Source organism: Parasteatoda tepidariorum, chromosome 4 (assembly GCF_043381705.1).
Source record: "Parasteatoda tepidariorum isolate YZ-2023 chromosome 4, CAS_Ptep_4.0, whole genome shotgun sequence".
In the NCBI taxonomy this organism is placed as follows: domain Eukaryota; kingdom Metazoa; phylum Arthropoda; class Arachnida; order Araneae; family Theridiidae; genus Parasteatoda; species Parasteatoda tepidariorum.
Window position 1 is genome coordinate 111,151 of NC_092207.1, and position 20,925 is coordinate 132,075.

General features: G+C 28.0%; 1 long non-coding RNA gene across 10 annotated transcripts in view; it reads left to right on the forward strand.

The window, feature by feature from the left end:
* Positions 1 to 20,925, forward strand: part of LOC107448922 (uncharacterized) — a 43,474-nt gene that overhangs the window by 20,233 nt on the left and 2,316 nt on the right. For 2 of the 10 annotated variants that reach the window (XR_011636515.1, XR_011636516.1), the window contains exons 8-16: positions 2,694 to 2,829; positions 4,788 to 4,961; positions 6,776 to 6,846; positions 9,085 to 9,152; positions 9,678 to 9,737; positions 9,825 to 9,849; positions 10,393 to 10,507; positions 13,333 to 13,490; positions 15,455 to 15,902. This is a non-coding gene — a long non-coding RNA (uncharacterized lncRNA). Of the gene's footprint in view, positions 1 to 537; positions 1,002 to 2,693; positions 2,830 to 4,787; positions 4,962 to 6,775; positions 6,847 to 9,084; positions 9,153 to 9,677; positions 9,738 to 9,824; positions 9,850 to 10,392; positions 10,508 to 13,332; positions 13,491 to 15,454; positions 15,903 to 20,925 lie in introns of those variants that run through there. The other 8 variants (XR_011636518.1, XR_011636519.1, XR_011636524.1 and 5 more) reach the window with 7 other exon arrangements.

Genomic DNA, 20,925 nt, shown 5'->3' on the forward strand with positions numbered 1-20,925 from the left:
ATGTGCAAAATAAAGAAGTGAGCACCTTTATAGTCTTTTATGCACTAAGTTGTTATCTTAATAATTCTATTAATTTAGCATCTTAGTATATGAAGATAAAATCATTAGGCCGAAAGATATTGAGGTGTTCAATTTTTATTTTATTTTGCACACTATACTGTTGCTTTTGGTATGAAGCTACTAATGTTAGTCTAAGTTCTTTAGAAGAAGAAAAATTAAGAGTATTTAGTTACTGATTCAAAGGACCATTGACTAAAAGATTGCATTTGTCTAAGGAAGCTCTACCAAGCTGTAGGCCAGGGGCCAAGTTAGCCTGTCTGCCTTAACAAGTGGCGATCATTTTGTGCTTTCAAGACAAGAAATGCTTCTATTATCCAAATATTTTGATTTCTTAAACTAGGTACAATCACAATTACTGCAGATAATGAGAACTTAGTGAATTTTTTATTAACATTTAATTAAAGAAAATATTAAATTAAATCTTTTTCTAATTTTTCTGATGTAATTAATTTTATTTTATAGAATTCTAACTAACTTAAAAGTGATTTTATTTTTATTTCCAGAAATTATTCATTATCATTTGAAGTAGTTACAGAATGGTTTATTGAAAGAGCACAGCAAATTGAAGCAAGATCTGGACTTGTGGATAATGCTCTTCAACTTTTGAAACTTGGAATGCAAAGGAGAATACAAATAAACATTTTAATACACTCTTATGTTTTTATTATCAATAATGTTCAATTTTTAGGGAAATTTTTCCCTCGTAACTGCCCTCAAAGGTGTGTACAGAAGGGGTGAGGAGTCTACAGCCAAATAATCTACATAGAAAAAGAAGGCTAGCTTCTATAGACACAATATAAACCAGTCTCTTTAGGGTTGGTACAGTGCAGAGGAGGAAACATTTTGGGTTACAACAGTAGGAACTCTTCTTAAAGTGGGTTTACACCCGCCTCTACCCTTAACCACTGCTGATTTTTTGAAGTTTTCTCTTTTTATTTTTGGTTTGTTGCTACATTTTTGCATTTCTTTATAAACAGTGCTGTACTTTTTATTAAATTATTTCTTTTAAAATTCTGTTATATCATTCATGCTGTTATATCTGCTAGTGCATATTGAAATAGAATAAAATGGTGGTTAGTGGGAGGCACCGTACCTAAACAACAAACGATTCAGGTGACGTACACCCCGGCATTTTGCCTACTCATGCGTAGGATCTTAGTACATTTGATGCTTTGCTTAATCAGTGTATGTTGCTCTGCCTCGAAGTTGATGTTGTGGTATAGCATACCGTACCGAGAAGTTTCATGCTTTAGTTAGGTATTTGAAGAGCTGGACTTCTCTTTTCTATTTTGCTACAGCCTCAGACATGTAGCCAATGGTGGCATCTTCAATTAAGGATATTAAATCTATTACTTTTATTGTTACAAAATTGAATTTTTTTAATGGTTAAATATTTGGTGTGAGCAAAATATTTTATGAAAGACAAGAATAAAGCATTAAAATCTGAGAATAAAACATAGGGCAGTTTTACTATCACTAACAAGGGATAATTACGAAAAAGCATTACAATCATGCATGCTTTTCTGAAAGATTTACCATATTCATTGAAGCCCAATCATCTTATATTTAGACAATTAAGTGTTAATATTTACTTTAAGCGTGTAACTAGATCAAAAAAGAAATATGTGAAGCCTGAACTTGAGACCTCATTATTATTTAGCATATTGTTTAGATTCATCATAATTTGTGCACATGTTAAGCAATATTATTTACATTAACGTTAATTTTATTTAACTTTTATTTTGTGTATCTTGTGAAAGTAGATTATGAATCGTGTATCATAATTTCTTTCGAGTTAATTTTTTAATTATTACATTATCGAGTTAATTTATTACAACCTTGTATTTGCTTATGAAGCATAAGTTCTTCAATTGAATGCCAAAAGAGATATCTTCAAGGTTGGAGTGTTTCTTGAAATACAATAAAAGCAGGCTTCCTGGGTGGCAGAACCGTTCTAAAGATCATTCATGTCAACGTGTTTCTCACTCAAAATGCAGTTAGGAGAGTCTACAAGTCCAATATAGTGAATCTGTAGAAACTTGTGTCCAGTCTGAAACATAAAATCCTGATAGCCCTACGAAGGGTCATATGATATCAGACTCCTGTAAAAAGTTTCTTGTTGTCTTAGAATTTTTTGTTTTGTTAGCAGTTTAATGTTTCTCATGTTAGCGGGAGTTCTAAGAGAGGTGCCTCTTATTTTATAATTATAGATCAAATGTTACATGATTTAACATTTTTCTTGTTATCTACTTTAAATAACTGATATAAATTTTAGTTATGAAAGCTGGAAGTGTTTTTGAGAAAAAAAATGGTTGTTTTAATACTTCATTGAATGTTTATTTTTAAAGCATCTAAATTGTGGTCACATTTTTTTTCTTAAATTCAGTTTAATATGTAAAATCTTTTTTTTTGTATGAAAACATATTAAAATATGTTTTACGTGAATTTCGTGTCACATTATATTTATTACTTTTACATAATATTTAATAGCTTTGTTACTTTTTTATGCTTATAACCATATTTATTTTCAATTCACAATTTGTTTAATTGTAATGGTACTATAATGAAGAAGACTGAACTTTTTTTTCCCAACCATATGCTAAATTATCTTATACAGTTTTGTCATCATTTAGGGTGTGGAGAAATTGTATGATGATTTGAGGACTTCAGAAATTTTGATTTATGATTGTGGAATAAAAAAAAGACCTAAATTTATCTGATTTCCAAAAACTGAGTGACTCTGAAAAAGTTAAGCTCATAATCTCCATAGTAAGTAATCAATTTGCTATTTTTTTTAAAAAAATGTATTAATTACGTCCTAGAAAGAAAAAGAATTTATATAATAATTTATTCGATTGTAATAATTCTATTGGATTAAGATTTATTACTACTGCTTTTTTATTTCTTTACTACAATTCATAATTGTTTTCTTTGTTTATCATTTTAATGTGAAAAATATTTTATTTAAAACATTTAGCAATTTATATTATTTTTATCTTAAACCTGTGATATCCATTGTATTCTTACAGAATCACATCAAGAAAAATATTTTTATATTAGTATTAGAAAAGACGAAAAAATTTCTTTTTTGTTTTCATTCAGCCAAAATTAATGTCTAGCAAAATCTTTTTGTTCAACACAAAAAGTTTTCTAGAAGTCTAAAAAAATTTCTAGTCGAACATTTAAAAGTTAAAATTTTAAAGCATTAATAGGATGATCATTAACTTTCGAGTTTATTGATGAAGACTACTTCAGTAATGAGATATTCGTTGAACCCGTTATATTTAATTGTTCAATTTATTTAGAGATAAATCTCACATGATTAATATGATTTTAGTGCAAACTTTAATCTCTGTACTTTTTAATTTTAAGAATAGTTTTCAGTTTAGTTATAAAATCAATTAAAAAAATAGAAACAAATATGTAGTTGAAAATAAATTACATCATGTGTAAAAATCATGTAACAATTTTTATTGAAAAATTATTTCTTTTTGTGAACAAATTAATTTCCTTGTTCTGAAACTTATATATTATAATTAGATATATTGAATTATTAAATTAATTGCATTGTAATTGAATGTATAGAAAGTTAATCTATATTCTTGAAAAATTTGACTTATAAATTTAGGATAAACTTCTTCATTTTGTATTTAAATATCATTACAGGAAACTAAGATAAAGTAGCTCCTCTTAAAAGGAAAAGAACCATTGTAGGTTTGGATTCCTGTATTTTACAAACATAAATTTTAAGAATTTAAGGGACAAATAGGAGAAACAAAGAAATTATTACTTTAATTAGGTATTGTTCATCTAGTTTCTCTTATTTACAACAATAAAAGTACAGTTATTATTTCTTTTACTTTATTATGTATCAAGCAAAAGTTTAAAGATACTAAGAATTTTAATTAGACTGGATGGCTAAAGAGCAAGAAAATTAGAAAAAACAACTACAGGGAATTCTATTCTAATATTCAAAAATCAAGGGCAAGCTTTTATTTGGGTTAGAGTAGGGTAATTTTTTCTTAAGAAATTTTCTAAAGGTATGGGTTTTTTTTTCACTTGGTATTAATAAATAAACTAGTAAGAAATGCTATTGGTTTTATTCCAACAATTGCTGGTGCACTCCTTTATTCATGGAAGTATTTTTTTTTAATTTAATATTTGAAATATTTAATTTCCAAAACTTGATTTTCATTATAGATATTTATGATAAGAATCAACTAATGTTTTTCACGTGGATATTTCAATAACTTATATTATATATTGTTTTTTAAAGTGCTGTGTTATTTGCTATTATTTGATATTTTTTCATGATGATTAAAAAATTTTAGATTTTAAACTTCAAGAGTAACTGAAATATCTTTGTAATTTATCTGCGCAAATAAGGCAGAACTGGAAAATCAATTATGAAATTTATCATCAATAATAAAAATATGAAATTTGTTAATATTGGTCTAAAGAAATGAAGTAAAAGTCAAGAAAAAAAATTTTCTGAATGTTAGTAGCCAGATTGAAGTAAAACCATGTTGATTTTCAGCAGTAAAACTATAAATACACAAGTGGGCGACCTTTGTGCTAAAGTGCAAACTAAGGCAAACAATGTTAAAGAGCACAAAAATATTTTTGTGCTCTTTAACGTTGTTTGCCTTAGTTAGTAAAACTATAGTTTACTTTATTTTTATATTTATTTTTAATGGTTTATATGCTATGTATTTTTTTAATTTTAGACATCAAAAGAAAACTTCATTGCTCATTTGTATTCATGGTTAGTACTTTACCTCAATTAGTGTGAAAAATATAGTTCAGGATCTGCAAAACCTCTCCTCAAAAATTACATTCTCTATATGTCAAGTAATGATTTCAGTTACTGCAAGGTGTTTACAGAAAGTTTAAAATCAGAGGTAATTTTTGTTTTTAATATTTCTTTTAATGATTATTCTTGATGTATTTATGTTTATTTTAAAACTGTTCATGCTACTGTGCAGGTTTCAAGAGAACTCTTCCAGACTAAAAGTCTGGAGCAGCTATGGAGCACATTTCCAATGGGGTGCGGTGGGGAAACATAGGTGTCAATTCTGTGCCAAGATCAAAATAACAATATCCATCCCCTCTTGGAAGTGACTTTCTCTTGTAGCCGTAATACCATCCACATTGTGAAACTTGACTGGAGAAATTCTCCTGAGATCTGTACAATAGTAATGACGTGAATACTTTATTTTATTTTATATCTGGTGTTGAATAGCAGGTCCAATTCTGAGTTTATGACTTTCAATTTTCAACTCCGTTATTTTTATTTTTTTTTGTTGTAATTTTAAAACTAATTCAGAAGATAAGGGTTTGGATCAAGAATTTGGACAAATTAGCTTTCGTGGAGGACTTCTTGATGCAACTAACCCATGTTTGCACTACATGGAGAGGAAATGATTGGTCTACCATCACTGTGGATAGTTAATGTTTGTACCATAGTTGGTGCATACTAGAAGCGGTACTCATATTAAATTTCTGATTCTGAGATTCAAGTTTGGGTTACCTCATTAGGAAGTGAGTGATCTATTATCTGAGCCACCACCATTTTGAAAACATTATTTTACATTACATTTGTCTTAAAGTAATAAATATAATTCTCAGTCAACCATGATCTTGATTATTCAAAAGAGTAGTTATTAGGGATGACCTTAAAGATGAGGAATGTAGGATAAAGAACCCACTTTTTATTTTTGCCCATTGGCAAAGTGGGTGCTGTTTTGGGTTTGATGGCGTGCGCACCTTATTTGGACGTCGTCACATTTTTCAACTGTGTTCAAGAGTAATAGTGAACATGTTGCTATGGCGACTGCTGATGTTTGATAATTTTTTACAATTGTTTTTTTAACTTTGAGATGCATTAAGTTGGTGAGTTTAATTTTGAGATATGGGACCAGAAAGATCCCATAAATATTTCTTGAGTTGTGAATAAAAGAGAATTTCATAATTCGAATGATGTTTTTATTGTTTTAATTAAGAATCAGAAATTCTAACCTACAGTTCAAAGTGAATCATTTTCAATACTAATTCAGGTGAGTATCACACATTAAGAGGGTCCCAAACTGATGGAACGATTCCAAAGGTTAGAGTTGAAGCTAGAAAAAAGAATGATGCCAAGACCATGTTGCCAATGGGTGACTTGTGATCAGGTTTCGGCGATCGCAATTTTTTTTCATGGGGAACTTTTTCAAACCGATCAGAGTGGATTTTTAATTGTCTCTTACCAACCAAAACTGACTTGTTTCAATGTGTTTAAAAAATTTTATAAAAAAGTTATACAATTTTTTTTTTTTTTTTTTTTTTTNTTTTTTTTTTTTTTTTGCATTGGCTACCTCTTCTGCATCTCGAATAAATGTTTGCTTTAGAAAATATAAATTACTTTCAAATTTGTATTCTTTTCTTTTTAAATTAATTAAATTATTATTGTCCTAATGCATAAAAATGTATTTTGTGTAATTCATTTTTTAAAAATTTTTATGCAATTGCATCCTTTGGTATGTAACTTTATCAGAGAAATGGCATTCCCCGATCATCCCCGTTCAATTGAGAGTCTAACATACAAAGTTTTTAAATGCTTTCTTATCTTATTTTAGTTTAAGAAACTTTTTTAACTTAATGTAAGGTAATTTTTTATGAGTTTGCAATTGTTTTTTTTTAACCTAAAAATGCTTATCTTTGAATACTTTTTTAGACATGTTCAATTTTGTGTGAATTGGATGATATGGTTTTTTTTGGACTTCACTGTGTTTATGCATGCGAGAGGCAAGTATTTTTTATTCCCATTGCATTTATTCATATTATTCATATTTTTATTCATATTAAGTTTTCCATGAAATGTCTTCATTTTAGGTGTTTGATTTAGACAAGTGTGGTAGCTCTAAAAACAAACAGTTTTTTTAACCTTAAAATAAAATTAAAAACATTTTAAACTCTTTATGAAATCATTTAACTTATTGAAGATGGGTATATACTACAGTAGCTGAGCTGTGTTTCCTAAAAACCAAACAATCACTGGTACAACTAAAGCACTTTATGCTTTAAACATTTGATTTTAAATAATTATTAACTAGTAGTGGTGAATTAATAAGGCTTTCGAGTTAGTAGTTTTTCTGCAAAATTTATCTATATTGCGATGAGTTCTTAGTTGCCATTAGTTCTAGTTTCGTTGTTCTCAATCGATCACAATTGTTTACAAATGTATTTTGTCAATGTCTACAAAAATATTTGACAGCCTAATGATGTAAAATTTGGTATAGTTCCTGAGGATGACTTTTTCATGTTTTTAAATTTTTTGTTAAGTTTGCATATGCCACTGTAAAAACTTTGTCATGGCACACAGTGGTTAATTATGTAATAGCATAATTAAATGTGTTATGACGTTGACAACATTATTAATTGCACCACTCTAAAGAAATGCATTAAATGTTCATTTCTGAAGTGATTTACTTGTTAAAAAATTACATTTGAATCTAGGCATTTTTAAGGAGATTCAGCTTGAATATTAATGTAGGCAATAGTATACGATAAAATTAACAGTTGCTACCAGCCAGAAGGCAACTAAATATAGCAAATGACAATTGAAAAATTGTCTACCGATTGCAACTTTATTCATCAAAACTACATCCTATGTGCATTTATTATGAATATATTTTTCTGAAAATTACTTTATATTTTGCTTGATTCTCACAATTTTTAAATATTTTAAAAAATGGATTGTGTACTACTTACTATATTTTGAGAAATGTTTCAAAATGCCTTTCTTTATTAACCTCACCATCATCCACCCATGCCCGCCCATTCACCCATTTTCAGGGCTTTATCTTTTAATGGTCATGGTAGGAATAGCACATAATTTTGTACTGATCAGGCAACTTTGGCATTTTCTGAGCTGGTACCCTTTTCGCCCAACTTCCTCACGACAACCGACGAGCGGACTTTCAGCCTCACTAGATTTATCTTGCACCTTGCTACATATATACGTCAGTTGTTTTGTCTGCCTCCAGGATCGAACTCACTACACTCAGCTCTCCATTCACATTACTAATATCAACAGTTCTTTTTATAGTTAAACATTTTGAGTTTTTAAAGAGTGATCACGTGTTTTAAAAAGTGGCCACTGATAAAAATGCTGCCAGTAGCAGAATTTTCCAATTTCACTCCATAAAAATGTGTTTGTATTAATGTAGTAGACAGCAGAGCTTTTTCCAATTTCTCATTAAAAAAGAAGGTTCTGTGGAGTGTCTTTTACTAAGTAGCAAAAACTAAATTAAAAAAAATATTATAAAATTTTTCACACGTTAACAGATGATAGATGTTTGTTAACTAATTTTTAAATTTATTTTATCGTTCAATACCTGCTTATTCAGAGCTTGTATAAGAATTACTTGTCTTTCTAGAGACAAATCATAATTTATCTCTGAATGATCTGTGTGAGAATTTATATTTAAATTATCCATAAATAAATTCCCACTTGTATAATATAGAGTTAAATTTGGTGACAATTTATTGTCTGTAGACTGAACTGCATATGTGTAGCATAATTAGGTAAAATTTTTGCACTTTAATTAAATATGTGTTGCACCTATTTATTTAGAGTGGGTCTGATTATAACATGTTTCATCAGAGACAAATCTTAGAGATATCTGTAAATGAAGCAAAATGTTTTTGATTTGTCGTCGGTAAATTTACACATATATTATAAATATGTGATTAGAAATTTAAATTAGGAAATAATGAGGTACATTACAGTTTGCAAACAAAATTGCAAATGCATGTAATAATCATGAGTTTATTTAAAAGTTTGTAAATTAACTGAATATTTTTAACACTTAGTTATTTAGTGATTGATTGTCGATAACTAGTTTTATTAGTGATAAATTTTAATGTATTTCTATGCTGTAATTTGTGAATTTACATTTGATTGAATCGGAATGTTTTTTTAAAATTATGTATGCATAAATCTGGTGTCATTTTATATCAATCTTATTATTTTTTTCCTAGAACTGACGAGTTAAATAAAGCTGCAGCTGTTTAGAAATTCTTTTAACATTGCCTGATTACTTCAACAAGTAAGTATCTTAAAGTTACATCATTTTTAAAAGATCTCTATCATCAAGTCTCCCTTTCATATTTATTTCTTTGTTTTATTTTGAAAAAGAATGAAATGTTTGCATTTTTTAAAGTTTTTTTCCTTTATACATATTGTATATGAAATGTCTATTTAATATTCTGTAAAAATAGTTTAAATAAAAAGGAAAATATTATAGTCAATGGGATTTCTGTCTCAAAAAATTTAGTGGTGTAATGAGTTCATAAGTTTCTGTCACTTTCGTCAATTTTCTAATCTCTTTAAATGATACTTTCCTTTTCTCCATTCCAATCAGAGGAATTTTTTTTCTTTTAGAAACAGCTTGTATACTACTGAAATCTAATATTCTATGAACAAATCTGTATTTTTATGGGAAAATAAAGATAATAACAAAAAATTTGCTGTATATTTTAGCATTTCAAATAGATGTTACATATTTAAATGTTTTATTGAGTTTTTACCTCTCCTATACCATTATTTTTCTAATACCTGACTTCTATTTCAGAACGTATCGTAAGTTATGCAGCTTACCATCAAGTGTAGCTGATTTGAGGAAACACATGTGGTAAATATTGATTCAGTTAACTATGTAAATATCATTAAAAAAAGTTTATGTACAGCTTAAAGTAAATTATTATGTTTGCATTGTCAGGTTCTTGAAGAAATTTGTTGCAATAGTAAGTGTCATTTTATTCAGTTTATTACTCATGACAACAGAAATAGGCATTTAATCTTTCTTTTTTTTATGAAATTGCTATTGCAAATAAAATTAATTACTCTTTAAAATGCATCTGCTTAAAATTCTGCTCATTGTATGTTAGTTAAAAAACAATTATAAAAACAGGTAACAAATACTTTCAATGATGACTTAAAAAGTTATTAAGAATTTGAAAAATATTTTAAAAGCACAAAATTATTATTTTTAGAAATATAAAAACTTTATAAACAAATTAACAATACTTTTGAAGCATTAATCATAATGTTCCATACTGATTTTTCTGAAACTTCTGTAAATTTTTTGTTTTTTAATATATTTACTTAAGTTTCCTATTCTGTTTTGTTACTATCAATAATGATAATATTGCATATTGATTTTTCTAAAATATCTGTAAGTTTTTCTTTCTCTAATATATTTACTAAAATTGTTTAATTTTTACTTTCTATTGTACTCTCTCTTATGAATCTTTATGTAATCTTTTTTAATTTTATTATTTCTGGAGATGCAGAAATTTTAGAGAAAAATAATTGTGCTGTAACATTGTCCATGGTCCTTTCCAACAACATAATGGAAGTGAAAAAGATTTTAGTGAAGTTGTCCAAAATGGCTAGTAACAGGTCATTTTCTCCATCCACTTTTTTTTTTTTTACTTTATTTCATTTAATTTATTTTTTAATTTTAATTATTTTATTTTTTTTACGCAATTTAAAAGGGTTGTAGATGAATGGACCAATTTGCTGTCTGAAATGCACAAAGTTCCGTTTAACTTATGAAGACTGTTGTTATGAAGGCATTTTAAATTTCTCTCCATTATAAAGCATACTCTACTGTAATTCTTTCAGTAATTACACTACCCACTGACTATCGATTTTAATTCATTCGATTATGACTTATAATTTTTAAAAGCTGCCGATTTTATGCTCGATACTGCTTGCCTCCGTGACTTAGGTTAACAGGTGCCCACTGGATAAAGTTGAATAAGCAACACTTCTAGCCTCTTCCAAGGTGAAGAACGAATGTTCAGTGCCTGCCGTAGGAATTATATATATCTATATTTATATATACAGGGATAACACTGATAAAATAACTGGATTATGCAATTGGCTGATTTTTAATAGCTAATTTCAGAGAATAAAATCATCACCATTTTATTAAATCAAGCTTTAAGGGAGAATATATGTTTTAAAGATGGAAAGAAAAAAAATTTGTGTCAAGATATTTGGATTTTTTCCACTTCAATTTAGAAATATGCATAGCAAATTCAAGTATGCCAAGTGACACAAAATGAAAGTGCTCTCTTATAAAAATTAGGGAACATCTTTTAAAAATATCCTGATAAACTCTGAAGTCATGTGCAAAAAAGGGAATTATTATTTTTTGTAGCTGGATCAAAAATATAATATGATTTTCTTGGTTTAAATTATGTTTTTTTTGTTTTGTTATTTTTTAAAAAACAATCTGTGGAACAATGTCTTAAGCCCATAATTAAAATTTCGGGAATCAGTTCAATGTATTTCATAGCATTTAACTATTCCATTAAATATTAATTAATATTAATGTTTTTAATAAACAAATCAAAAATATCCACCTTAAATATGCTCACAAAATAATAATAAAAAAGGAAAAGACGAACTGAATAATTTAAGTATGCTTTAAAAAATATTATTTTACAACTCCATTTAGCATGCAAATAAGTGCAGCATTTAAATTTTATTTTAATAATATAAGTTAAAGAATGATTTCCCCCTCCCCCTTACTTTTCTGTAACATAAAATGCTATATTTTTAAGTATTATTTAATTAGCATCATTATTTAGCTGTATAAAATTTATAATATTAGTATTTAATTAAATTTTATGAAATATTTCTTTTTTTTTATCCATTGAATCAATACAAATTATAATATATTTTAAGTGCAATATATCATATATATTTTATAATCATGATTTTATGAAAAGGTACAAAAATGTCATGAACTACATGTAAAATATTAAAAGTAAGTGTTAATAATAATAGTTTGATAATAAATAATGTATAAACTATTTTCATTAATAGTTTGATAATAAATAGTTCATTAATAGTTTGATAATAAATAATGTATAAACTATTTTCATTAATTTTAACATAATAAAATTTAATACATGATTAAATATGTGATTAAATACATGATAAAGTTTAATAATATCAAAGACTGTAGTCCTCAAATTTCTGAATTCCTGTCTAAAAAAATGGTTTATCATTATTTTTAGCTTTTAGTCCTGATATTCCTGATTTATTTGTACTAAGAACATCCAATTTTCTATGAATACTAATACAGTTTCTAAAGTAATCAGTTTGAATAATAGAAAGATTTGTATTTTCAATTTAATATTATTTGTTTTACTTTAGTTCAGGAAAAAAATTTCTTTTTAATACAAATGTGCATATTTACTGTGCTTTTGTTTCAAAATTATTGCAACCCCACTTTATTAAGGAAGTCACATTTATTCAGGAAGTCATGAACTTAGTTGTAAATTTTAAATAAATATTGGTATGAAAGAATATTAAATAATTGATACTTATTATTTTTTAATGCATCAGTACCAATTGAACTTTTTAATTATTGATCTTTTATGACATGTTTATTAAAAGAAAACATTCAAATGTAATGAAATATTTCAAATGAGAAACTTACTGCACATGAAGGAATCTTGCCTAATAATCTCTCATTCTTAAGTAGGTCACAAGTGAACAATAACTGTTAATTTCAGATACTATCTTTCTTACTTGTCACGAAACTCTTCAAAATACATCCACTCCCTACAAACATAATATGTAATAACTTCAATTTTCAGAAAAACGTTTTTTTCTTTCTAGTATTTATTTTTATTTATAAGATTTATAAAAAATTTGCATAAATATGTTATTAAATCTGTAATAAAAATTCTGTGCAAATCTGTAAATTATTTTGACTAATTTCTGTGCAATTGCTGTTTTTATGTAGTAATGTATTAACTTAATTAATGCAATAAATGTTATATTTGACCAATTTATAAGTTACATTATTATTTGCATTAATTGTTTCTCAAAACTTAAAATTCAGTCAGTTAGCATTTTTGCAAAATGTTTAAACGAGCCCTTAAAGAAGTTTTTGTTCATAATGTTATGATAATTTTGCTCAATTACAATATTTCATTATATTATTATGAATAATTCACATTAGTTACATTGTTCTCTATTTTTTTTATAAAAAGGAAAACTGTAATGAGTGAAAGCATTCCTACAGTATATTTTAGGGTGCTCTACAAAAAGTGCAAATGAAGTGCACAGAATAAAGTGATTTAATTTTGCATTTATTAATAAATTATGTGACAAAATGGAAATATAACTTAGATATAGTTAGAATACTGCATTCTTCACAATATTATTTCCCAATATTTCACCATAATGCTCTCCTTTTACAGATTTGGAAAAAAAATAATTGAAATACCCTTTCAATATTCTTCAAAAATTCAAGAAATTCTGTTGATTCTCAGTATGTGTGAATTCCAGGTTCAAAGAAAACAATAAGATCAGAAGTAGAAATAGTCATGAGAGAAGAAAAATGTACAGTTAAAGAAAGGTATGGAATATTTAAAGTGTTTTCTAATGACCAAAATTAAATATACAGTTATTATTAGAGGATTTAACAAAATAGTACACTCTGACTTGTTTTCAAAAAATTTTTATATTATGAAATTGTGAAATTAATTTCAGTTTTTATCACTGTTTATTCTTCTTACTGCATTAAAAAACCATCTTGATTTCTAAATATCATTATATATCTAAATAGTTCAAAAGTATAAATATTATTGTTTCATATTGTTGCAATGATGCTTTATAGGAAAAAGTAAGAAAACATTGTATTTTCATGATTGTTTAACAAATATCAATCCATTAAAAATCATGAATAGCTCTACTGACTTTTTAGTGTAAAATTCAATGTCTATTTATTACTTCTAATACATTAAATACCTGAGATAAAAAAAAAAAGAATGAAAATAACTATGTGAAATCTAATTATCAAAATATATCATCTTTAAGTTGAGCAATTTCTAAAATTGTTCTCAATTTGTTTTGATACTGATGAAAGTGTGTTCAAGACTGAGACAAACTACTTGATTTTGTAAAAGATTACTTTACTTGTCCCTAGACCTCAGAAACAGTTCATCCGATTTCTATTCTGTGTTAAGGAAATTATTTATAAGGAAATTTTCTTCAAAATAAAAGGGAAAGTTTATTTGATCTTCATACTTTGCTGTTGGGATTATGAAAAAATTTTAAATAAATCATTGGGTTATTTACAAATATGATTTTGGAAAAGTAGTACCCACTTCTTCCTTTTATGGTATCTGGTTAACTATGAAGTCAATATATTTGAATGAAGAAACTTACTTAATTTTTCAAAAGCACACATATTTCTTGTGTTAAAAGGCTTTCAAACGAAGGTTAGTTTACTTGAATCTTTCATGAATTTGCAAATGATATTCAGCTATACTGGGCCATTTTTTTTTTTAAATTCTTTTGTACATAGTCACAAATAAGACTGGTTATGACCTGTTATAAATGTTGCTACCATATGTTGGTACCATATGCTGTTGTAAATGTTGTACATAGTCAAAAATAAAACTTGTTATGAATGTAACCTGTTATAAATGTTGCTACCATATGCTGTTATAAATGTTGTGCATAGTCAAAAATAAGACTTGTTATGAATGTAACCTGTTATAAATGTTGCTACCATATGCTGTTATAAATCTTGTACATAATCAAAAATAAGACTTGTTATGAATGTAACCTGTTATAAATGTTGCTACCATATGCTGTTATAAGTGTTGTACATAGTCAAAAATAAGACTTGTTATGAATGTTGCTATCAAGTCTATGTCTCACATTGACTAAACCATTAAAAGACTCATAGAGTAGTTGGATTCAACCCAAAGATCAAAAAAACACCTACTTGGTTTCAAATCAGTGGTTCATATAGGGGTTCAACCAACGATTTAGTATTACACTAAAACTTCGTAAATAGTAGATTACTGCCATATATTTTTATTGGGAAATTGAATTTGAATACTTGGCTTACATTAAACATTTTTTGAAGAATAAAATATAATTTTTGAGAAACTTAAATAATGAATTTGAAGATTAATATTTCAATATTTTACATTTAAGAATTATTTTATATGAAATAATGCGTTTATTACAAAACAATAACTTACATTTACATAAAATTGAATTCAATATATTGATTTGAATTTTTTTGTTTTAGGGGGACTGGGAAGTAATGTCGTTTCTGTGCATTAGATATTCATTAGTCTCAAAAACCAATTCATTTTTTTAGATTTATTTTTTATCCGGCATTGAAAAGTTGTTGCTAACGAGAATGAATACATTACTGATTAAAAATAAAATCTTGATACCCAATATCAAATCCACCAAAACGACATTACTTTCCGGTCCCCCTACTGTATGTATGTTCCAATATGATACTTCTTTTTAAACTTTTTTGTCCTCTCCAGAAAATTATCTCCTTATCTCTTTCAGAATTATTGTCGATGGAGAATTTTTGCCTCAAGCATTTACACTCCCCGGAACTCCGCTGTTTCAAATCAACTGAGAAATTCTTAGCCGTCCTCTATATACATCTGATATAGTACCATGCAATAATCAATTGTTTGGTCTCCTGAAGAAATGCTACCATATTTTTATACAGTGAAGAAAAAGCCTTGCTTAGGAATCAGCAGTGAGATTTTAGAAAGGGTATTGGATAATTTAATGCATTGTACGAATATTTGCTTTGACCACTTAGGGTTTCTTTTCTGAAAGACACTGTGTTGCGATTTGCTGCTGATATAAATATAAAAACTAACATCTCCTGTACATCTCCATTCATTTTTATCATACCCTGTTTTTTGTTCTTTCAAAATTTTGCTTTATTTTTTATACATCTTACTCTCCTTTAGAGCCATAAAATAAAATTTTATGAACTTGATTTTTCTAATGTTTGTTTTATGACATTTAAGCTGTGTTTCATTTATTTTTTTTATTGAAATGAGAAATTAAACTATAACATGACAAAAAAAAATGCTTGGTAAATGTTTCAAAGTACTGTCACCTACCTCTAATTATTTGTGTGAGAAATTTTTATTGTCCATTAGTTTATTTATTGGATGTGTGTGTGTTTTTTTAGAGTATCCGAAGTACAGCAGACGCAGCATTTAGAGATATCTCTAATATGACATCTGGTTTCTCTCTTAAACAGAGAGCACTTTTTCACTATCTTAAAAAAGACAAATTAATTTAACATTCTTTATAAAAAGACAGAACAATGTGTCACAAAACACAATTTGCACTCACCACCCATAATAACCATCTCCAAAAGAGCGATTCAAAAGTATTTGGAAAGGAATGCTCTGTAGTGTTTAGGGAAAATTTCATCAAAAATTTCTTCATTTTCCAATCGTTACAATTTTGAAATTGAGAAGAGTAGATAAACTGTTTTATTTATAGATGAGTACCATAATAAGCTTGAATTTAAGGATTGTTCACTATTCAAGTTTTACATCTAGGTTTAGGATAGTCTACGATAGATCTTCATCACTTTGAAATTTTTATTTCACTTTTTTATCAAATAAAGATAAAATTTAATTAAAATTTTAAATTGAGCCATCCATTAATTGCACAGTACAAATACAGTAAAAGTGCAAATTTAGAGCTTATCAAGCATGAACAGTAAAAAATAACCTAATTTAAATTTGCTATTTCAAAAACTTTAATTACTTATTGTTTTTATCTTTTTATTCAAAAGCAATTGCTGTTTAGAATTCACTGATCAGATGATCTTCATCAAACAGCTTTTATCATAGCTTTTTAATGTTTAATTAATAACATAATCACATAGCTCTTTAATATTTAATTCAAAAGCTATGCTGAAACCTAACTACTGTTTTAATGTAATATTTCTTTCCCCTCAAAAGTACACAAGAATTTTCTAAACTAAAAATTAATGATTAATCAAGTTAAATTTTTTTTTTTGCATTAATAGATTTTATAAACAATATAGGTCCTAAAATTAGAAAATTGGGGTTTCAAGATTTTTCAAATATACCTTATCTATCCATTTGAATCTTAAGAACTTGTAAAAATAAGTTACTGATACTGGTTTGTTGAAAAATATACAAACAAATTACTCTTAAAAATCATCAGAAAAATTGCTTTCCAACTACAATTTTAAGAATATTACTATGTTTTCTTCTATTAAAAAAATTAACTATAATGTAGCAGTTATTTAAAAAAAAAAAACAAAGAAAGGGATAGAAGTCTGTCTAATAAGGGAAATAAGATGCTGTTTAAATAAAAGGCAAATAAGTGAGGTTATGGCTACATCAAACTCAAGGTTAAAATGAAGCTTTCGATAGTTAGTTCTCACGATAATAAAATTAAAAAATATGAACACTGTCTAACATAAAACCTATCAAGAAAGTTTCAGAAAACAAAAACCTTAGACTATGACGGTCATAATGAACTTGCTTTTTTTCAACGACTTTGATAAAGAGAATGACAATGAAGTCCATTATCCACCTTGTTAAAAATATTTAGAATGCATCCACATTACTTTCAATTACATCTTCCGAACTATTCTTAGATTCCCTCTAGGGCATTTCAAATGAAATATTTTAAAATGGAGATGATATAAATGATAAATCAATATATTTACTCATTTTCAATACAATAATGAAAAGATACTGCAATCTTAAGCTAAAATATGAAGTAAATTAATTTTTTGAAATAATTTTTCAGAAGAACTCAATTAGACACCAAAAATGATTTTTAGGATCATAAAATATGTAAATAAAAATATTCTTAGGGTTAAAAATATTTTTCAGAATTAAAAAGAATCGTAATATAAAAATGTAAAATATTTTTTTAGAAAAGTAAAATATTCTTTTTAGAAATACAAAAATGTCTTTGTTTTTAATAACATTTAATACACGCCAAAGGTTGAAAATTTGTCAATTTTTCTACAGAATCACACTTTTATTTTTGTAAATGTTGTGACAGTTTTTGTATGCCCATATTACACCAGCTTCATGCCATGTCCTCGAGAAAGGGTTGAATTTGAATTGCACCTGGTAAAAGAATTGAATCACGTTTCTCGGAAAAGTTGTATTGTGCACAACCCACCCTATTTGTTTAGGGTGTGTGTCAAATATCTGGCCCGTCGCCGCGGCAGGCCCACTCAGGAGAGGGGCGCAGGCTCAGTCCATGCCGGTCGGGGAACCCGGCGGAGCCCCACCGTGGCATTTATTAATATTCAAAATGGTTACGAAATTGAATTTCCAGGCAACAGGGTTATATCTAAGTACATCAGATGGCTTGATACATAGTTACGTACAAGTTCAGCCACTAGGGACAATGACAATAGAGCAACCAAACAAACAATATAATAAAATTAGGTCAAAGGACCCTCATATGTTTAGCAGAGCACAGAAGTCAACAGACCCTTATATTTTGCTTTCAACTCTTACACACTTGCATATCATAAAACACAGGCAGATAAGAATGAAAATTAAGCTCAAAAATTTAAGCTAAAAGTGTACAAAGTGAATGATGTAAAAGTAAAAATTGTACCAAAAAGGGGCCAAAGCAATACAATTTTTAAAACCAGTGAGCTAAGATCAAAAACAGGATCATATTAAAATTGCAGCGCAAGTAAAAGCCACCGTAATGAAAATTTAATGACAGGGAAATTGATAAAATGAAAAAAAAACACAGTTGGACACCAAAATAGTAATTGGTAAAAGTTGAAAGTTAAAACCCCCAATCACATTTCTCGAAAAAATAGGGAACACAGTGACTGACTCCATGCTACAGGCCATTGAAGCTGCTGTGAAATATCTTAGTGAGAGTCATCGAGGTGAATTCGTACTCTCTTACGATTCCGTATTTGACAGAAATTGTTGGAGTTTATAACAGTCCTAGCATGCATAAAGGCAACTTATTTCGACTCCTTTGCTGTGACGGCAGATGAGGACTATCACTTTTTTCGTAGATGGTATGTATGACATGGGGATATAACTATCGCAGCTTAACATAAAAAAAAAAAAACACTGAATGAAGTGGTGATTATATAGAAAACTCGACCAATGCTCTATTTTTGAAATTATTTAAATATTACACTCTGAGTTGAAAAGAAGTCATGGGATACCTTTTAGTGTTGTCTTTTCTGACATTAACTCGACGTGGCATTTATTCAATAAGTATTCAGCCCTGCAGCCTCAATCGATGTCCAGGATTACAAAAGTGTAGTGTTGTAAGATTTTCTTTACGAATTTTTAATGGGATTTATGTCCGGTGATCTAGGTGACCAATTTGCTGGAAATGTTCAGAATGTTCATGAATGACCTCACTTTTGGAATTAATCCAGGGTTACAAAAATTCCCGTGAAAAAATGAGGTGTCAATGACATCTAATAATTTTTTCTTAGTTGCCAATGGCTGTTATACTTGTTTATAACAGTTTTAACAGAGGGTTCATTGATAAATACTCATCTTCCCAAAAAGAAAATCAATGACCCGAAAATTAGTTGTAATTGTTAGGAATTTTTTTTAAATATTCTGAAAATTCAATAGATGATATGAACATTTTGAAACTCATTTAGACGATTCGAATTAAAATTCATTTTCCAGACCGTTAAGAACATTCCAATTGAGTATGGAGTAGAATTCTATTCTATTTTTATCTTACTTCATCTTGCGATCAAACATTTGATTTAAATAAAATGCTTAACTACGCTTAGTTCTTTTATGAATAAGCATTCCACCGAAATGAAATTTTTGTGCCTGGAGGAGAAAAGGGAAGATCGTTGCACTAAAACTGATCTAGGGGCTAAAAAAATTTTAAGGATAGAGCTGAGCATGAAAAATGAAAACTTCAACAATCAGGAACTTAGTGCAACTTATGAACACAATTTCGAATTTTTTCAAAAGCTACTGAAGTTCCAAACTGCGCAAGCAATGTCAACTTTCCCTCAAAGTAATTTTTAAAAAAGAGATCCTTACAGCAGTGTTCCCCAACCTTTTTATCACCTGTCAACATTTTATTTTATAACCGTTGTTGAACAGCCGACCCAATTTCCTGGGTTTACGACTACTAATGTTCAACTCCGTAGAGTTTTTAAACGTTATTTGAAGATTCCCGAAAAAAAGAAAATTATTTTTTTTATCTAGGATCCTTTAATATATCGAAGAGCACATTAAATAAATAATGTAATGTAAAATAAACAAAAGAGAAAAAATTTAAAAATTGACCATAGCTGGGCTCGAACCCTTGCCCCCTCCCTTAAGGCGTAAGTCACTAGCACATGGTCTTAGCCGTTGGACCACGCTTATACGGCGTTCGAGCTACTACATAGCTTCAACTACCCTCTCCCGGCTAGCTAAACAAAAGATTTAAGGAGCCATAGCGACCCCCCTTATTGATATATAAAAATATAATTTGGAGGGGTGCTTCGGCTTTTAGAGGCCCACCTTGAGTCCGATTTTTAAAATTATAACTTAATAATAAAGGGAGTAAGTCGGTCTTGAAATTTAAAATTCTTTCCCGCCATTTTATTTTACATTAATTTTTTATTCCATTATGCGTTCTTTCGCAAATAAAAACAATTGAAATTACACATAGAGCACCTTTCGTATGCTAAACTGTCGTGAAAATATTGTAAAACGATTTTTAAAAAAATAATATATCATAAATAAAGTAATTTTCCGGGATTTTTCCAGTTTTTAAACGTTATTTGAAGATTCCCGAATAGAAGAATTTATTTTTTTTATCTAGGATCCTTTAATATATCGAAGAACACATTAATTAAATAATATAATGTAAAATAAACAAAAGAGAAAAAAAAATTTAAAAATTGACCACAGCTGGGCTCGAACCCTTGCCCCCTCCCTTCAGGCGTAAGTCACTAGCACATGGTCTTAGCCGTTGGACCTAAATAATAGAGAGCTGCTGTCTTA